Here is a 16,283-nt window from a genome sequence, read left to right on the forward strand (position 1 = left end):
TTAATAATGTTTAGATGTTAATTTATTTTATTTTATTTCTAAGCTTTTTATGTTGGTTTTTAAATTAAGAGTAGGTGCATAATATTTATTTTTAAATTGAAGTTGAGTTATTATTGCAATAAATTATGAATTACAGCCTACAGGCAATCCCTAAAACACTATTAAGTAAGTATAAATACCTAAATATTATTATTTTGGATATTGGAATTTTAAATAATTAATCTTTGTAATATTATATAAATGCAGATATCATGTAAACTATACCTACAATTGAGAAAAATACGTTATCTAAAGCCAGTAGGTATTGTACTAATTTAACATCAGTTGGTCAAAAAACCATACTAATAGAAATTTTTTTGTACCAGTATAATACCTGAACTAGTCTTAGCATCTATTATTCAATTTTGTGTAGCAAACACCTGGAAGTACCATTATTTTAAATGTTATCATATATTAAAAGTTGCAACTCCAGTTTTACCCAATTGATAATAATAGATTTAAGAGGAATAATCTAATTTTTCAATAAATTAAAAAATTGAAAATAATATTATGTGAGTAATTTTTTATTTTTGCAAATTAGAAAATTTCAACTTTAAATTAAGTAAAAAAGTAACTTAACTTTAAATTAAGTTAAGTTATTTTTTTCGAAATTAACTTTTAACTTAACGAGTTAACGAAAAAATATAAGTAACTTTTAATTTAACTTAACTTTATTATTTTAAAATAACTTAACATAACGAGTTAAAAAAAATCATTAACTTGCCCAACCTTGCTTAGTTGTACATCACATATTGAAGAATGAATTTTGTTAATAAAAATGATTCAAATGATAACAAATTACGTCTTAGCACTTAAATAATATTTGTATTGCATACTTACCTAATTAATATATTTTATAGTAGGTAATTAAATGACAATTCAATTAATGCGGTTTATTACTTTAGTTGTTTCGAGCGGTCATATTCCACAGTTCTACACGCAGGAAATATAATATAACTTGTAAATATGCCCGACCCCCTGCGTTCGCTGCTTATTATTTGCGTCATTTGGTTTATTCACTTACGTGGATGACACCTTATTGCATTTTCTCAATATTTTTTTTTCAATTGGTTATAATTCAACCTGAGTTGGGTAATAAGCTTATTTTTTTCTACGTACATGTCCCCAACCCACCCATTTAATTTTTCGCACTTTTTTCTGTGCCAAAATTTAGTGCTCTATTCCTGCGAATTCCTGCGACCACTTTCGAAATTCCTGCCCCGAAATCCCCGCCGAAAAATCCATTTTTGTATAGGTGGGGCTGGAGACACGTGTCCCCAGCCCCACTCGGGTTAAGTGTTCATGTTTTTGCACTTTTTTTTTGTGCCAAAATTTAGTGCTCTATTCCTATGAATTCCTGTAACCACTTTTAAAATTCCTTCCCCGAAATCCCTGCCTATAATTTAGATATAGTTTTTTTTTAATTAAAATAGTTTATATTTTTCGTTTTAAATCAATTCAGTGTGTAAACTGGAATACATTTATTATTAAATAAAGGTATGAGGTTTATTAGTTGTCAGCCTACTTCAATTTAGATATTATGTTGTATTCACCGCTTTTTTTCGTCGTATTTTTTATTTATCACTTACAGTATAAATCACTATTTTTTCCCCAGGCAATGCCAGGTAATTCAGCTATCTATTTATATGTATAAAAATATACTGCTAGCGTAATCACAGATAAGTAACGAATTTAAAACACAGTTTGAAACATATAAGAGTATAGGTCCCAACACTGATGTTTATGAGTCATAAACAACAACAAAATTTCTAACACTGAATTCCGAAAGTTTCTTGAAAAGTACACACTACACGCTGTTCCTAGTGAAAGTACTTTAAGAAAGACATACATAAATGACTGCTATGACGAATGTATGTCGGAAATAAGGCAAAATATTACAGGAAACAAAATATGGGTGTCAATCGACGAAACAACTGATGTGGAAGGGAGGTATATCGCTAACGTAGTTGTGGGAACATTGTTGTCAGATGGTCCTGGTAAAATTTTTCTTTTGACAACGGAAGTACATGAAAAAGCCAATTACTCTACAATTACAAAACTATTTGATAATGCAATGCTTTTACTGTGGCCTAATGGTATACGCCACAAGGATGTATTGTTATTTTTGTCTGATGCAGCACCTTACATGAAAAAGGCAGGTGACACTATAAAAGTTCTCTATCCTAAAATAATACACATAACATGTTTAGCGCATGGATTGCACAGAGTTGCTGAGGAAGTTCGTGTAAATTACCCTAAAGTGGATAAATTAGAGTCAAGTGTAAAACAAATTTTTTTAAAAGCCCTTCACGAACTATACTATTTAAAACTGTAAATCCTGGAATACCTCTTCCTCCAGGGCCGATCTTAACTCATTGGAGAACTTGGATTGAGGCCACATCTTACTATTGCAAATACTTCAGTAAAATTCGTGATGTAGTGAGACAGCTATTGATGCTGTATTAATAAAAAAAGCGCAAATCCTTGTCAACCAGCGTTCAATGGAACCTAATTTAATTTTTATAGATTCAAACTACGGATTTTTATAGGCAAAAATTAAGCCACTAGAAACTCAAGGGGTCAAGTTATCTGAAATAATAAAAGAAATTACACAAACTAAAAAAAAAATAGAAGAGGTATCTAGTGATGTAGGAGTGGCCATTCAGAAGAAGTTAAGATATGTATTGGAAAAAAACCGCGGTTTCGAGACAATGATGAAGATTTCTATGATACTAACGGGAGATAGTAAATCAATGGATGGACTTCCGGAAGAGTTGACAGGCGATGACTTAAAATTTTATACATATGGTCCGATGACTTCAACTGACGTTGAAAGATCGTTTATAAAAAATATTATTAATTTTATTTTCAGCTCAATCAGATGTCAAAATGCCAACCAGTTATACTTTTTTTTTAGTTATAAATAATTTTTATGTATATAATTAATTTGTAAACAACATCTGATGTATTTAATTTTTGGAATTCAGAATAATATTTTTGCATATTTAACATTTTTAATACATATTTTGCAATTTTTTCGTGCATATTTTACCTTTTTTAGCTCCTATAACTTCCGAGCCCTAATAATTACGCACATGGAACGCAGTTTTCAAATCGGTGGACTGAGCTCCTCTACTTAATTTTTCCCAATTCGAGTACTAGTTGTAAGTGTACAACTCGTCGACATACGAATAATACTGCTGCAATACAAGTAGGTAAATGCTATTTTATTTGGCTCACCAGACTGCCCAGTTGCGCTGATCGGCTGTCGAACCTTTGTAACCCCGAGAGCCTTCCCTTAAACAAGGAGGAAGGTACAACCCATAATATATTATACCTAACCACTGTATTTCGTTACATCTCTACTTTATTATATTTTTTCCTTTTATTTTATATTTTTATTTTCGGGTTATTACAAATATAATGTTTACATTTTTCATAAATATCCCATTTCAATGCTTATTTCTTTAATGCAAATTTGACTAAACCCCGAGTACTATGCTCATTAAAAATTAAAACGTATTTTAAATATGAAATCAATAAAACTAAAATTTAGGACTAATTTTAGAAAAGCTTCAGAAAACTAATATATTATTCTTTTCTTGGCACACCAAATAATGTTTTTTAAATGTACAGTAAATAAGCACAGTCATTTTTTCATATGTATTACACTATTGTATACTAAACTATAGTATATATAAAAAAATTCATTATATTTTTTATTATGTAATTTTTATCCATTTAAAATAAATCATATCAGTTCATTTCTCACTTCACCTATTTCAATCGTTAAAATTTAATAAAGAAAATTAAATATTAATTTAAATTTAGAAATATCACTATATTATATAGAAATAGTTCTCTGGCGTTTTTTTTTTTCAATACCAGGGAAAATTTCATATAAATAAATACTCTAGATCATTGTTTCTCAACCTTTTTAGTGTCGCGACCCCCAAAATAGGTATAAAATATGGTCAATCACTTCGCGACCCCCCTCTCCATTTATAGGTAAAAATTTGATTTGAATTTATATTTTGTAAATCAGCGTTTTATTATTTTTGACCTTCGCGACCCCCTTGGGGGTCACGACCCCCTGGTTAAGAAAAGCTGCACTAGATCACTGGATAACTATTTAACTTCATATGATTTTAAACGATTGGAATTTATAAGTCTCCGTTTGCATTATTATAAAAAAAAATTATATAGATTCTTAAACGTTTTAGTTTCCAACAAAACCTTAAAATCCTACGTCCTTGAATACCATTATAATAATTATAGTTATCATTATTGTTTAATTTATTTATACTCCATAACAATCATAAAGAATCAAATTACTGGTATAGGAAGAACCACAAAATGAGCCACTAACGCAAACTATAATTTAAATAGATAACTGTACGTGCACAGCAGTGCCGCCGTACCGTGATCAATCTCATAGTCATCGGTTTATTTCGGTTCACTACCGATACTCGAAACACACGTACACGCACACACATATTATTGTTTATACTTTTAATTATTATCGGTTATTGTCTGCTGTCTATATGTGTGCGAGTTATATAATTGTAAAAGGCCCGGTGCTCTTATTATTGTTGTCGCCTGTGTGTCGTACGAACTGTCATTGGGTTCACATCGACCGTTTTTTAATTACATTTTTGTGCAGCCGCTATAGGCACATTTTTCTTTGTATTAATATTGCCGTCATAGGCCAAATTAGTATTATATTTTTTATTATGACATTTTATTAATTTTGTTAATACAATTGTGTTATGCCGCCATAGGCGAAATTATTATTATTGTTATTTTATTGAGCGAAAATCGCCAGTTTTTATTATTTTGTTTTAATTGTTTTGCAGGCGCAAATCGCCGATTTTTATTATTTTATATATTATTATAGTAGTTAAATACGTAGTTGCAGTTGGCCAGTCCGCGCTCCATCAATTAGTGAGTTTTTTTTTTATTTATTTATATTTATTGTTATATTTGTACTTGTGTAATTTATTCAAACGATTATTGATCCAAAGAGGCTATTTATTTATTTCGGTTGCTGTGAATTATTTATTTATTTGTCTTTTTTATTATTATTGTTTTATAACGATTAAACAGCAACAGAGTTACCATATACCTTCGCATAATTTATTAGTTACCTCCCGTTTTCCTTAGTTTATAGCAACACACCAACACAAAAATACACACACACACCACCTCACCTCGTCAGTTTTGTGCGGCGAACCCAACCATTCTGATGAAGCTACACACAATTATATACACATACACATTATAGTCGGTCGGTGGTGCAATCACATTTAGTGTACGCATTATCAGAGGTATTCCCATTAATTTTTTTGAGAGTATACTACAGGGGTGACCAAACCGCGGCCATACTATGACCTTTTTTTTTTTTTTACATTTTGGCTCTTCCATATTTCTCTTCTCGCTTCTCACCTGTCACCCCTGGTATACTATACTCGTATCATCAAATATAAACATTTAATACAATAAAAATATTTTTCTTATGGTTTATAAGAGTAAAACCGATAAATAGCGTGTTAATAATATGGAAAAAATTTTAAACCAAATTTTTTATATATCATCTTTATATTACGTATTTTATTTCGTCAATCTTTACAAATATTAAAAAGATTAAGAAAATACATTGGTAAAAAACATTTTCTACAACTTATTTTCATCGTTTGATTCTTATCGTTCCTTACCTCGTGGAGCTGAAACTGCTGAACGGTGATCTTTCAACCAAATCTTCACATAAGGTCGTTGATTGAAATCTGCAACTGAAGGGCAATTAGTAGAGTGAACATCAAATCTGACACATTTTCGATTTTTAAACTAGTCCTCAAATCAGTTATTGTCAAGTTCATATCTGAAAATCCTCGTTCGCAATCAGCTGTTGAAGTCGGGAGTATGGTTAACGCCTTCATGAAACTTGAAGCATTTCTTAAACGGAAGTCAACTACACTTTCAAATTCGGATAAACCTAATTTCTGTAATACTATTTTAATTTCATCTTCTCCCTTGGCATCATTAGTTGCTGTTTTGAACACTTCATCAAACACCTAAAAAACATTTAATTTAAATGCCATTTATGCTGTTTAAATAATTGTAAAATTTAAATTTAATATTATTATAATTTGCAATTTTCATTACCTGAAGATCTTCTAGCATTGTGCTATCTTTTGAGTCATCAAATAAGCGATACCGCATTCTGTAAACTAGATTCTGCAAAAATTGTAGCCTGTTGATTCCTCCTGATTTTTTTATAATAATATTGACATCTTTATGAATTCCTTTCCGAATAGCTTCTATAATTTCCTTTTCTTTTTGTCCAGGTTCAGCTTTCAGACTTTCTAAAATTCTAATGGTTCTATTTATATCCGATTGGGCACGCATTAAGGTTGTTTTTCTGGACTGTAATATGCATGATAATATTGCAAGCTCAGAAAGAACATCGTAAAAGAGTCCAAGTTCTTCTAAAAAAAAGAGGATTCTAATTTACTTCGTATGCCATTTGATATCGCATCATGTTCTTTACTAACATGTAAATATATTCCAGGATAATTATTCCATACGGCCTTTATAGTTCTAAAACTGCTTGCAAGCCAACGTACGTTCAAGACGCGACCGATTTTTTTCATTTCTATGCCTATTTCAACACAAGATTTATCCAAGCCCCTTAAATTATTGAGACTTTGATGATAGTAAGCATATAGTTTGTCCATTAAGCTTTGGAAACGGGATACTCAAGTACAATCTTTTATAACATCGTATACTGAGAGTTCGAGTCGATGACATAAACAATGCCAGGTAAATAGATTGGGAATTTTCTCACACAGTTTAGTAGCAACTCCACCTTTCTTACTTGTCATCACACTTAAGCCGTCGTTGGCAAACGAAATCCAATTATTTAATGCAAACGATGATGATATTCCATTACATTTTAAACTTGACCTAAGAGCTTTCTCAATACTTTCAGCATCTTGTCTATTTAACTCAATCAGGTCTAAAAATGCTACAATTGGCATTTCTGCATCGATATATGATAAAATATACACAATTAGTGTGCATTTGGTACTCAGCGCTGTCGACTCGTCCACCATTATGGTAAATTTCGAATTCGACTGTATGAGATGTGAAATAAATGGTTTGCGCATCTCCTTTGCAATGACATTTACCATTCGAGTGGCAGTTAGTCTGCTATGTAAGGAAGAGCCTAAGTCTAATCCATTGCTTTCTTGTAATTATACTAGTTCTTCAAACTGGATAAGGGGACGGTGATTTTTTGCTAAGCAATATACTGTTTTAAAAAGCCAAGTCGTGGAATCCATTTCTGTTTCAGATATACGTTCGAACATCTTATCTCATACTTTGTTTGAGCTTTTCATTAATATGTTTTCTGCTAACACATGAGCTTTGCTTTCTAAATGTTGTTTAATTTAATTTCTCAATGAAGCCAATTGATTTTTTCTACTATTCCCAGCTGCTACTATTTCAAAGCCTACCCACTCAGTTGAAATTCGAACTTTATTATCTGAGTTAGATTTTTGAAACTGATTACTATTTTTAGCTTGAATACAAGTATTACATCCTAGTTTCCTATTTTTACTATTTAACCATGGATTTTTTCCATGAAACTATCACCTGTTCTTTTTTCCATAATGTCGGCCAAATGTTGGATAATTTCAATACATCTTGAATTTGACTATCAACAGAAAAATCAAAACTATCTTCATTGGGTGTTACTAAAAATGAACTAGTACCAGAAATATCAATATTAGTAGTACTTTTAGTTTTTTTTCTCGTGGTATAAAAAACTTATTAAATGTGCCGCCTGCGCATTTAGAATTTGAAGTCATATTTTAATAAAAAGAAAGTCAGTACTATTTCTATATAGTTATACGTCGTTATATTGTATAGGATAATTTATTAAACTAAATGTTGAGTTTAATAAAACTTCTCAAATACAAATATTACTTTAGTAAATTATAATTAATATTACAATTTATAACTTACTTATTTACGTTTAAGTTAAACGTTAAACAGTAGGTCGCACAAAGTGCAATCGTATTATAAATTTTATCTGTCGGTGGTAAACTGGTAACGGATAAACGGATTAATGATTAATTGTGTACACCACTTATTTCACCGTACGCGATACGACATTTCCTGATATCTGAATATCTAACGATTATGAGCTATGACTATAGACTATAGTGTTTATTCCAGTTATAAATTTAGGGAACTGGTTTGTTATAGCCCCGCAATCACCATTCTGGTGTGTTATCGCCCAGCCATTCATATAACAATAAATACATCGTAAAAATAATCTAAAGATTCGACGGAAAAAACGTACCATTATTACTATGAAGTACCTATCATATATATATATATATATATATATATATATATATCACAAAATATGGATCGATATAATCATATAATATCGATTGTGATTGAGAGTATACGCAGTATACCCATAATATTGAAAAAAATCTTGAGAGTATACAGCGTATATGTAGTTACCCTATGGGAACACCCCTGCGCATTATATAACAGGTAACCGGTGTGAGCTTAATATTATTTTACGTTATTGGCCCCAACAATAACAGTTACCGATGTATACGGTAGACATCTTACTGGGCCACAAACTGAATATAAAATTGACTCAAAATTTCTAAAACTAGAAACCAAACAACAATCAAGTGTCATTGCACTGCTGGGACAATTTCACGCGGACTTCTCTTCGAAACAGACAACGGTATTTATTATCAAGGTAAATTATCTGACCACTAGACAACATAAAACGGCTGCATCCAAATTGGGTCCCGAATTTAAAATTACTACACTTGTTGGGTCCTGAATTATTTTAGGTTTACACTAATTTCTGAATATTTTTTGGTAAGCACTACATTATACTAACATGTTCCTTCCCATTTCAACAGACTTAGGACTGTCTATGGTATGATTTATTTAGATAACAGGTACACATTTTTTTAAAATTGTATAATTTATATAATAATATTAAGTATTATTAAGTAATCAAAGTATTAAAAATAAAATATTAGTAATATTAAGTAATAAAAATATTATACAATAATAGTAATACAATTTAGAGTATTTTTAATATTTTTACCAACACAATTCTAATAATTTATATTTTAATGGAAACTATAAATAAAAAAAACTATAAAACATGTTTAACCATACCTGTGGTTTAAATATATCATAGACAGTCCTAAGTATGTTAAAATGAGAAGAAAAATGTTAATATAATGTAGTACTTACTAAAAAATATTCAAGAATTAGTGTAATAACTAAAATAATTCCGTACTCAACTAGTGTAGTACTTATAAAAATCCGGAACCCAAGTAGTACACTATCTGCGATTAGTCCCTAGTACTCGAGACCCAACTCGGAAGCTCCGCAAATAACAACGGCTGGTACAAACCCGGATGATGGTTATCGAATACATTATGAGTTGTCTTGGTCCTTTGATAGGAGCGGTTGACACATTAAATAGTATCCGAATTGAACGCCGTGCAACGTGCATGAAACGTGAGTTCTATGTTAATATTATATGTGTGATTGAGATTAGGACAATATGCTCGGCACAGTATTATAATAATATAATAATAGACGACTGGACACTATAAGGATGAATCACTTTTGAATAATAATAACAAAAACTAGAAAACAGCTGGTCACGAATATTTGTAAGATGTCTAGTTAAAATCGTGTTTTCGACTTGTGATGGATTGAATAGTAATTATTTAAGTATAAATTACGTTTATTGGTATTTTAATGGTACCGGTTATCAGTTCTTAAAATATTTATATGTGATTCATACACATAAACAAGTCAACGTGTTAAAGCACAATAACAAAACCAATTAAATTCCTGTGATAAAATTTAAAATTAAATACATTTAATATATATTTGGTATCTGAGTGTCTTTAAGGTACTTATGAAAATTTATTTACCCTACAGTACTCGTCTTTGACTTTGGTCGCTGTCTCGCTGTCTTAAACTTTTTCCTGTTAAAGGACTTAATGATTTTATCTTTTGTGATGATATCCAAAAATATTTTCACTATGATTGTTGTCCTCTAATATTTATGTATGTTTAAGACAATGATCTAAATAAGATTAGCCACTTTCACTTTCAAAACGTTCACCATGGTCTCTCATACAAAATGACTTATTACTGATGGCATCTATTTTCTGGGTCCTGAATAAATTAAAATGATGAAAAGTCTCATCATTCCCATTTCATTACGTTTATTAGATTTATAAATTACTTGAATGCATTCAGCAGAGTATAATCAAAGTATTCTAAATAAGCAAACCTCTGCTGAGTGAAAATCACAACCAATTGTATTTTCAATATTAGTATTCTGTAAAATCCAAAAAGTGACCGCTGATTTTAAAATAATGTCTTGTTGAGTACACGATTAAACCACTGACAATACAGATATCACATTGTTACCCAGTTGGTTCGAGTAAAGAACGAGCCAGACGATTTGTGGTGGTATAAGATTAATTTATGTGCAACACTTATTTATTTTTCAAGAACTTTTTTATAACGAGTGAATCAAACTAAAGCATATACATTTTTAATATATTTTACATAATATATTGATTTTTGTTTTTAATATACCAATTTGTATGTCTACAATTATTAATGCGACTATAAAAATTATTAATGAGTTTATTGTACAATTTTCAAACAATTAAACCTTAAAAATTTGTTCGATACAATCGTGATTTATCAATTTATATAAAAATATTCTCATCAAGAAGAATCTAAATTTAAAAAAAATTATTGGTTTTAAAGTCGAATTTTATGGTTGAAAAATGTGTGTTTGGGATCCTAAACAACTTGAAAAATATATTGGTTCTGGTTTTGGTTTTGAGTTTCTTTTACGTCCATAAACAATTAATTGTAAGTAATTAGACTTGCATCAATTAATGTCAAAGGCGATTCAAATATTGTTCTGTTATTATGGTTAACTGAATAGAATGTATATTTAACCGATTTAGATTTTTTATTTGTTAAAAAATAATTGTAAATTTATGACTATTCAAAAAATTATATTTAACAATCACGTAGCGTGGTCTGTCAACGCCGAAAACCCCGACAAAGCAGGATCATTGATGCGCGTGTCTTACAAGTATGCTAATTTATATGCACATTTTCCCGTTGTTTTTTAAATGTTTACTACAACTATATAACCTATATTACAGTTGTTGTTCTCTCATTTATTTGTTGGATCGTCCTTTAATAAGCCCCTCGAACAGCTCGGAACACACTATTTTGATGATTGCTTTCAAGGCACTTTAAAAACCAAAAAGTAAAGTACGGGGAAAAACACCCCCGTTACCGTAAGACCCGGATTAAAGGTAAAACTCCGGAGCGTGTGTTGTGACTGAGGCCATTAATATTGTCGTATACTCCGCGGTGCCGTTTATAGAGACCGGACGGGCGGACGGATGAACGGACGCGTTCCCACCCCTTCCAACTACCTGTCTCATCCGTCGAGGGGCGAAAAAAAAAGGAAAAAAAGAGATTTAATGTCGTTCGTGAAAGTTTAACAGGGACTCTCGTGTTTCGTTCACACGGCGGTATGTCGACGTCACGCGGAATCATCATTACGAAGATACTAAAACTAAGCAAATCCCCGAGACCGCTTATCGAACGAAAGCTCGATTACAGCGAACCCGGTGATCATATCCGTGTACATAGAAGGTACAGTGTACACGCACTCAACAGCGCCGACATATACCGCCAGCTGTCGAATCTAGTCCACCACAACTCCTAGTCCGGTATGACTGGGGTGCGTGTAAAGATACGGTTTCCAAGCTGCGAATGAACGTTGAGTGTCTACTGATTTCTAACAATACGACTGAACTGCTATAATGCTAGAACTGGCAACTATTTAGTGTAGCTCGATATTTCATTATGTACACACGTATTTTTTTTATAGATTGTCATTAATAGATCACGGAAAATAGAACAAGTGATTATAAATAATAATAAAATAATGATACATTTATTAAAAGAGAAGAAAAAAAAAGAAATATTGTATACTTCAAAAATATATATCTATATATATATATATATATAGAAAGCCAATAAGTAATTTGTTTAAAACGAGAGCAAAAGAAGGCTTGTTTTAATAAATAGCCACTTAAGATAAAATAAAAACAAATTTAGAGAATTTTTTCAGTTAAATTATGATCAGTTTCATTTTATATTGGCATTAATAAAAAATTATATAAAATTACCTGCTTCAAACAGAATAAGATATCTAATTTTGCCAGATGAGAAATTATCTATTACTTCAAAGTAAATGCATATTTTTCTATTAAATAATATTAGTAATTATTATAATTATAATCAATATATCGATGGTGTTTTAATAAAATGTCTAAAAGATCAAATTCCATTAATGCCCAACAACGGAAGATATATTTAATATTATTATTTTATATTATTCCAAATTCCATCTTTAAAATTTATATCTTTATGTTTTTCATACAATACACGATTTTTGCTAACTTCTTCAACTAAAATCTCATCATGAGTTGTAGTAAATTGAGTTTTGGACATTTTTAGATTCGAAATCGTAATAATAATGTAAATACTAATAATATCAACTAACGCAATATTATAAATCGCAATGCGATGCAATGCTTCCATAGTACTGCTATATTCGAACGCAACGACTATTGTTGACTCGCACACTGAAAACCACGATAGTGCATTTATTTACAGATCAGTCTTAAACACAGTCGCAGCTTGGAAACCGTACACGAAGATGGATACGCAAACGACAGAACGCGGTCATGCTCACGGTCACGTTTATTAAGTTATGACGACTTAATCATAAAATAATGGACCTCGGGACCAAGAAGAAGAAAGATAATGTATGCTAAAGTATATGTCACATGCTAAGCAGCTCAGTTGCTACCAGTTGTCCAGTATTACGGTTAATCGCGTTGTATTTGTGTATGTGTTTAATATTCAATTTTTTTTGTTTTAAAACAAACGATTACGGTTCATCAGTTAAAATAATTAAGCATATCTAGGTATAACCTATCCATTATATAACTATAAAATATTATACAATGTCATTTGGTATTTACACATGTTTTACATTTGAATTTTAATAAACAACAATAATAGCAACAATATTTTATAATAAAAAAATATTAATATGATGGTAAGGATAACAATGCTATTCAACATTTATATTAAGAATTCGTATTGAGATTCTTTAAAAGGGTGGAAGGGAAAACAATCAAAGAAGTCAAAAAAGTTTTAAATTCGTGCAGATAAACGAACATCGAATTGAAAATATTGAATATCGGTTAAGCCTTAAGTGTTTGTCAGGCTGGCATAGATTGGACCGGAAGTGACTGTATTGAAGTCGTATCAATGAAAGGAAAGTTTGAAGTTCTATACATTGGGGGGCAAAAAATAGTTATCGAATAAATAAAAACAAATTGTACAAACGTACAATGTGTTTACTATGACGTCTAAGATATTACGAAATTTCGAAAACATTATGTTCTTATGTAAACTATAATATTAAAATTAAATATTTTTGTGTTTTGTTGTTTAAAAATATAAAAATAAAGATAATTAAAATAACCAATATTTATTATCAGTGTAAACATGATTTTCGTCATACATGACTATAATAATATGACGGAAATCACTCTTATAACAATGATATTTCTTACGGCCTCAGTAAGTGTAAAATATTTGTTACGATAAACCTACTCATCCTCAACAAAACTCACTTAATGTTAATTTCGTTATTAAAATACTACTGTACTATAAAAATATTAAAAGTACCATTTAAGATAAACACAGTGCTATCGAGCTATTGTTCTTTCGAATTGCATTCCATAATTATTCATAAATATGCAATATCATTTAATTTTATAGATATCATTCATGAAATCCTCTCATCTTGTAAGTTGCTATTGTTGGTTGCGAATACATACCCATCAAACATTTATTGTCAAAGTACGATATTCCAAAAAATACCTAAGATATAATTTTGCTAAACATATAATTTTATTTCCTATGTTTGAAATTCTCTAAAATTATAAAAATACTGTAATATCTATCTACCATACAGTAATATAATTTAAACAGCACAACAGTACGTTATATAATATTTTAACGTTAAGCGAAAGACTGAAACTGGCACGAAATAGTTAAAAAATTACAAACGTATAGTTGTAATGCGTTGACCAATGCAATGAACACGGTAGAAAACCGTTTGACTATTAACTTTTTAACTTATCTAATTTTACTTAACTAAGATTTGATGCCTAACAATCTCAGGCCTGACATAAAAATATATAAATCATATTGTTGATGTTGTCAAAATATACTCCATTATAGAAACAGTCACGAATTATAAAAGTATTACTTTTTTTCCTTCTGAGACCGGAATCATTTGGCATGGTTAAACTGTTCTATTTAAAGGTAATTAAATATTTGATATCATATAATTGGGAATTTTAAAAAAAAGATTATATCTGAAAATTAAATTTTTTCATGAAACTCAAGAAACTGATTTTATTCATAATTATTTTCTTTATTTAAGCATTTTCTTCGAAAAAAATGTCAAACTTTTATTATGTATACTATCTTTTTTGTAATATTGTATCTATGTAATATAATATTGTTGAAGTGAAATTTGATTGGAAAGTGATTAATTAAGTTTTCTATGATGTTTTCTATGAGTCTTTTTGAAAATTCTTCCGAGGATAAAAGTGATCTAAAATTTAAACTACTCGTATTATTAAAAAAAATAAATATAAAAATATCTCTTATGTATGTAATTTTATTTTTATCACTTTTTATTACAAGAAAAAAATTATAAAATTAAAAAATTTAAAAAAATCTTTCGAGATCGATGATGGTTTAATATTTAAAACAGTCATGTAATTGAAATAAATAATACAAAACTATTCTTTTAATTTAAATTTAATTTTTATGACTTGAAGCAGAAAATTATTTCCTCAAAATTAAAAAAAATAAAGTTGAATAAATTAAGTTTTCGTGTGCTTAAAAATTCAACTTTTAAGTCCAGCTGTGATGATACATCTGTTAGCCACTTCAGAATTCTATCAAAAAAATTTACAAAATCTTTAGCTATATATTATTTTAACTTCTTTAGATCGTTCATTTTTAAGATATTTATCGTAAAATTAATGGAGTAGCGTGGGAGTACTTCAATTATAGGAATGTTTGCACATCGTCCTTTTGTTTTTGATAGAACAAAAATAGCATTACTTATTTTATTGCCAATAATAGAACGACACAAGGCTTCGCCAGGTTAACGTAGTATTAATGAACAAATATAAATTATAATTTATATTTTTTATAATATATTTATTATGATTTATAAATGACTTCATGAGTAGATATAATATTATTTTTGTAAACGTTATGATCGCGATGAATAACGATGAATATCGACGGGTAGCAGCGGTAGTCAATAAGATATCATACATCAAATATTTTCGAAAAAGGCTCGTATCACTGAGATAAGTCCTTTTCGATATTTTGTTAAAAAAAAAAAAAAAAGAAGTTTTTCATCACAATAGAAAACCAATATTATATTCTAACTCATAAAATATCGGTCTGTATGGGTAAATGAAAAAAATGGGGAAAAGTCTATTTTAATAAAAACTTCTGTTGGGTCCTTTCTGAAATACCCAATTCAATTGTATATCATGGTATATTATTTTCCATTATCGTAAGTGACGTTTGTACATCTTTATTACACTACTTAAATGCCTGTGAAATAAAAATGGTTGAACGTGAAACAAAAAATGTATTGGTTTGACAAAGATGATATTGGATTTAGTCTTATAAGCGGAACCAGCGCCAAATTTTTCCAGGTTCTCGAAACATTTTTTAAGAGTCTTTGATCACTTATTGAGCAAAAACATTAATCACATTTTATATTGGTGATATTTTTGGTGAAATACATAATAGGATATTTAGAATAAATATATGCCATAAGTAATTACCTTAATATTTTTTTTTCAAATTCTATATTCATTATACTCATTACTTACTTCTAAGAAAAATATGCTCTGTTAAGGGAATAAACATTGGCCATTTTCAGCTTAATCTTATGAGACAATGGACGTATGCCTGGTTCGCCATCCTTTAGTGTCAGCCATGTTTATGAACAAGGCGGG

The 16,283-nt window shown here is 29.7% G+C and overlaps 1 pseudogene; it reads right to left on the reverse strand.

The window, feature by feature from the left end:
• Positions 1-2,619: 2,619 nt before the first annotated feature.
• LOC112683146 lies at positions 2,620-6,258 on the reverse strand (annotated as a pseudogene).
• Between the last annotated feature and the right edge of the window lie 10,025 nt (positions 6,259-16,283).

The sequence above is a fragment of the Sipha flava genome, unplaced genomic scaffold (genome assembly GCF_003268045.1).
Source record: "Sipha flava isolate LNK unplaced genomic scaffold, YSA_version1 220_pilon_pilon, whole genome shotgun sequence".
NCBI lineage: Eukaryota > Metazoa > Arthropoda > Insecta > Hemiptera > Aphididae > Sipha > Sipha flava.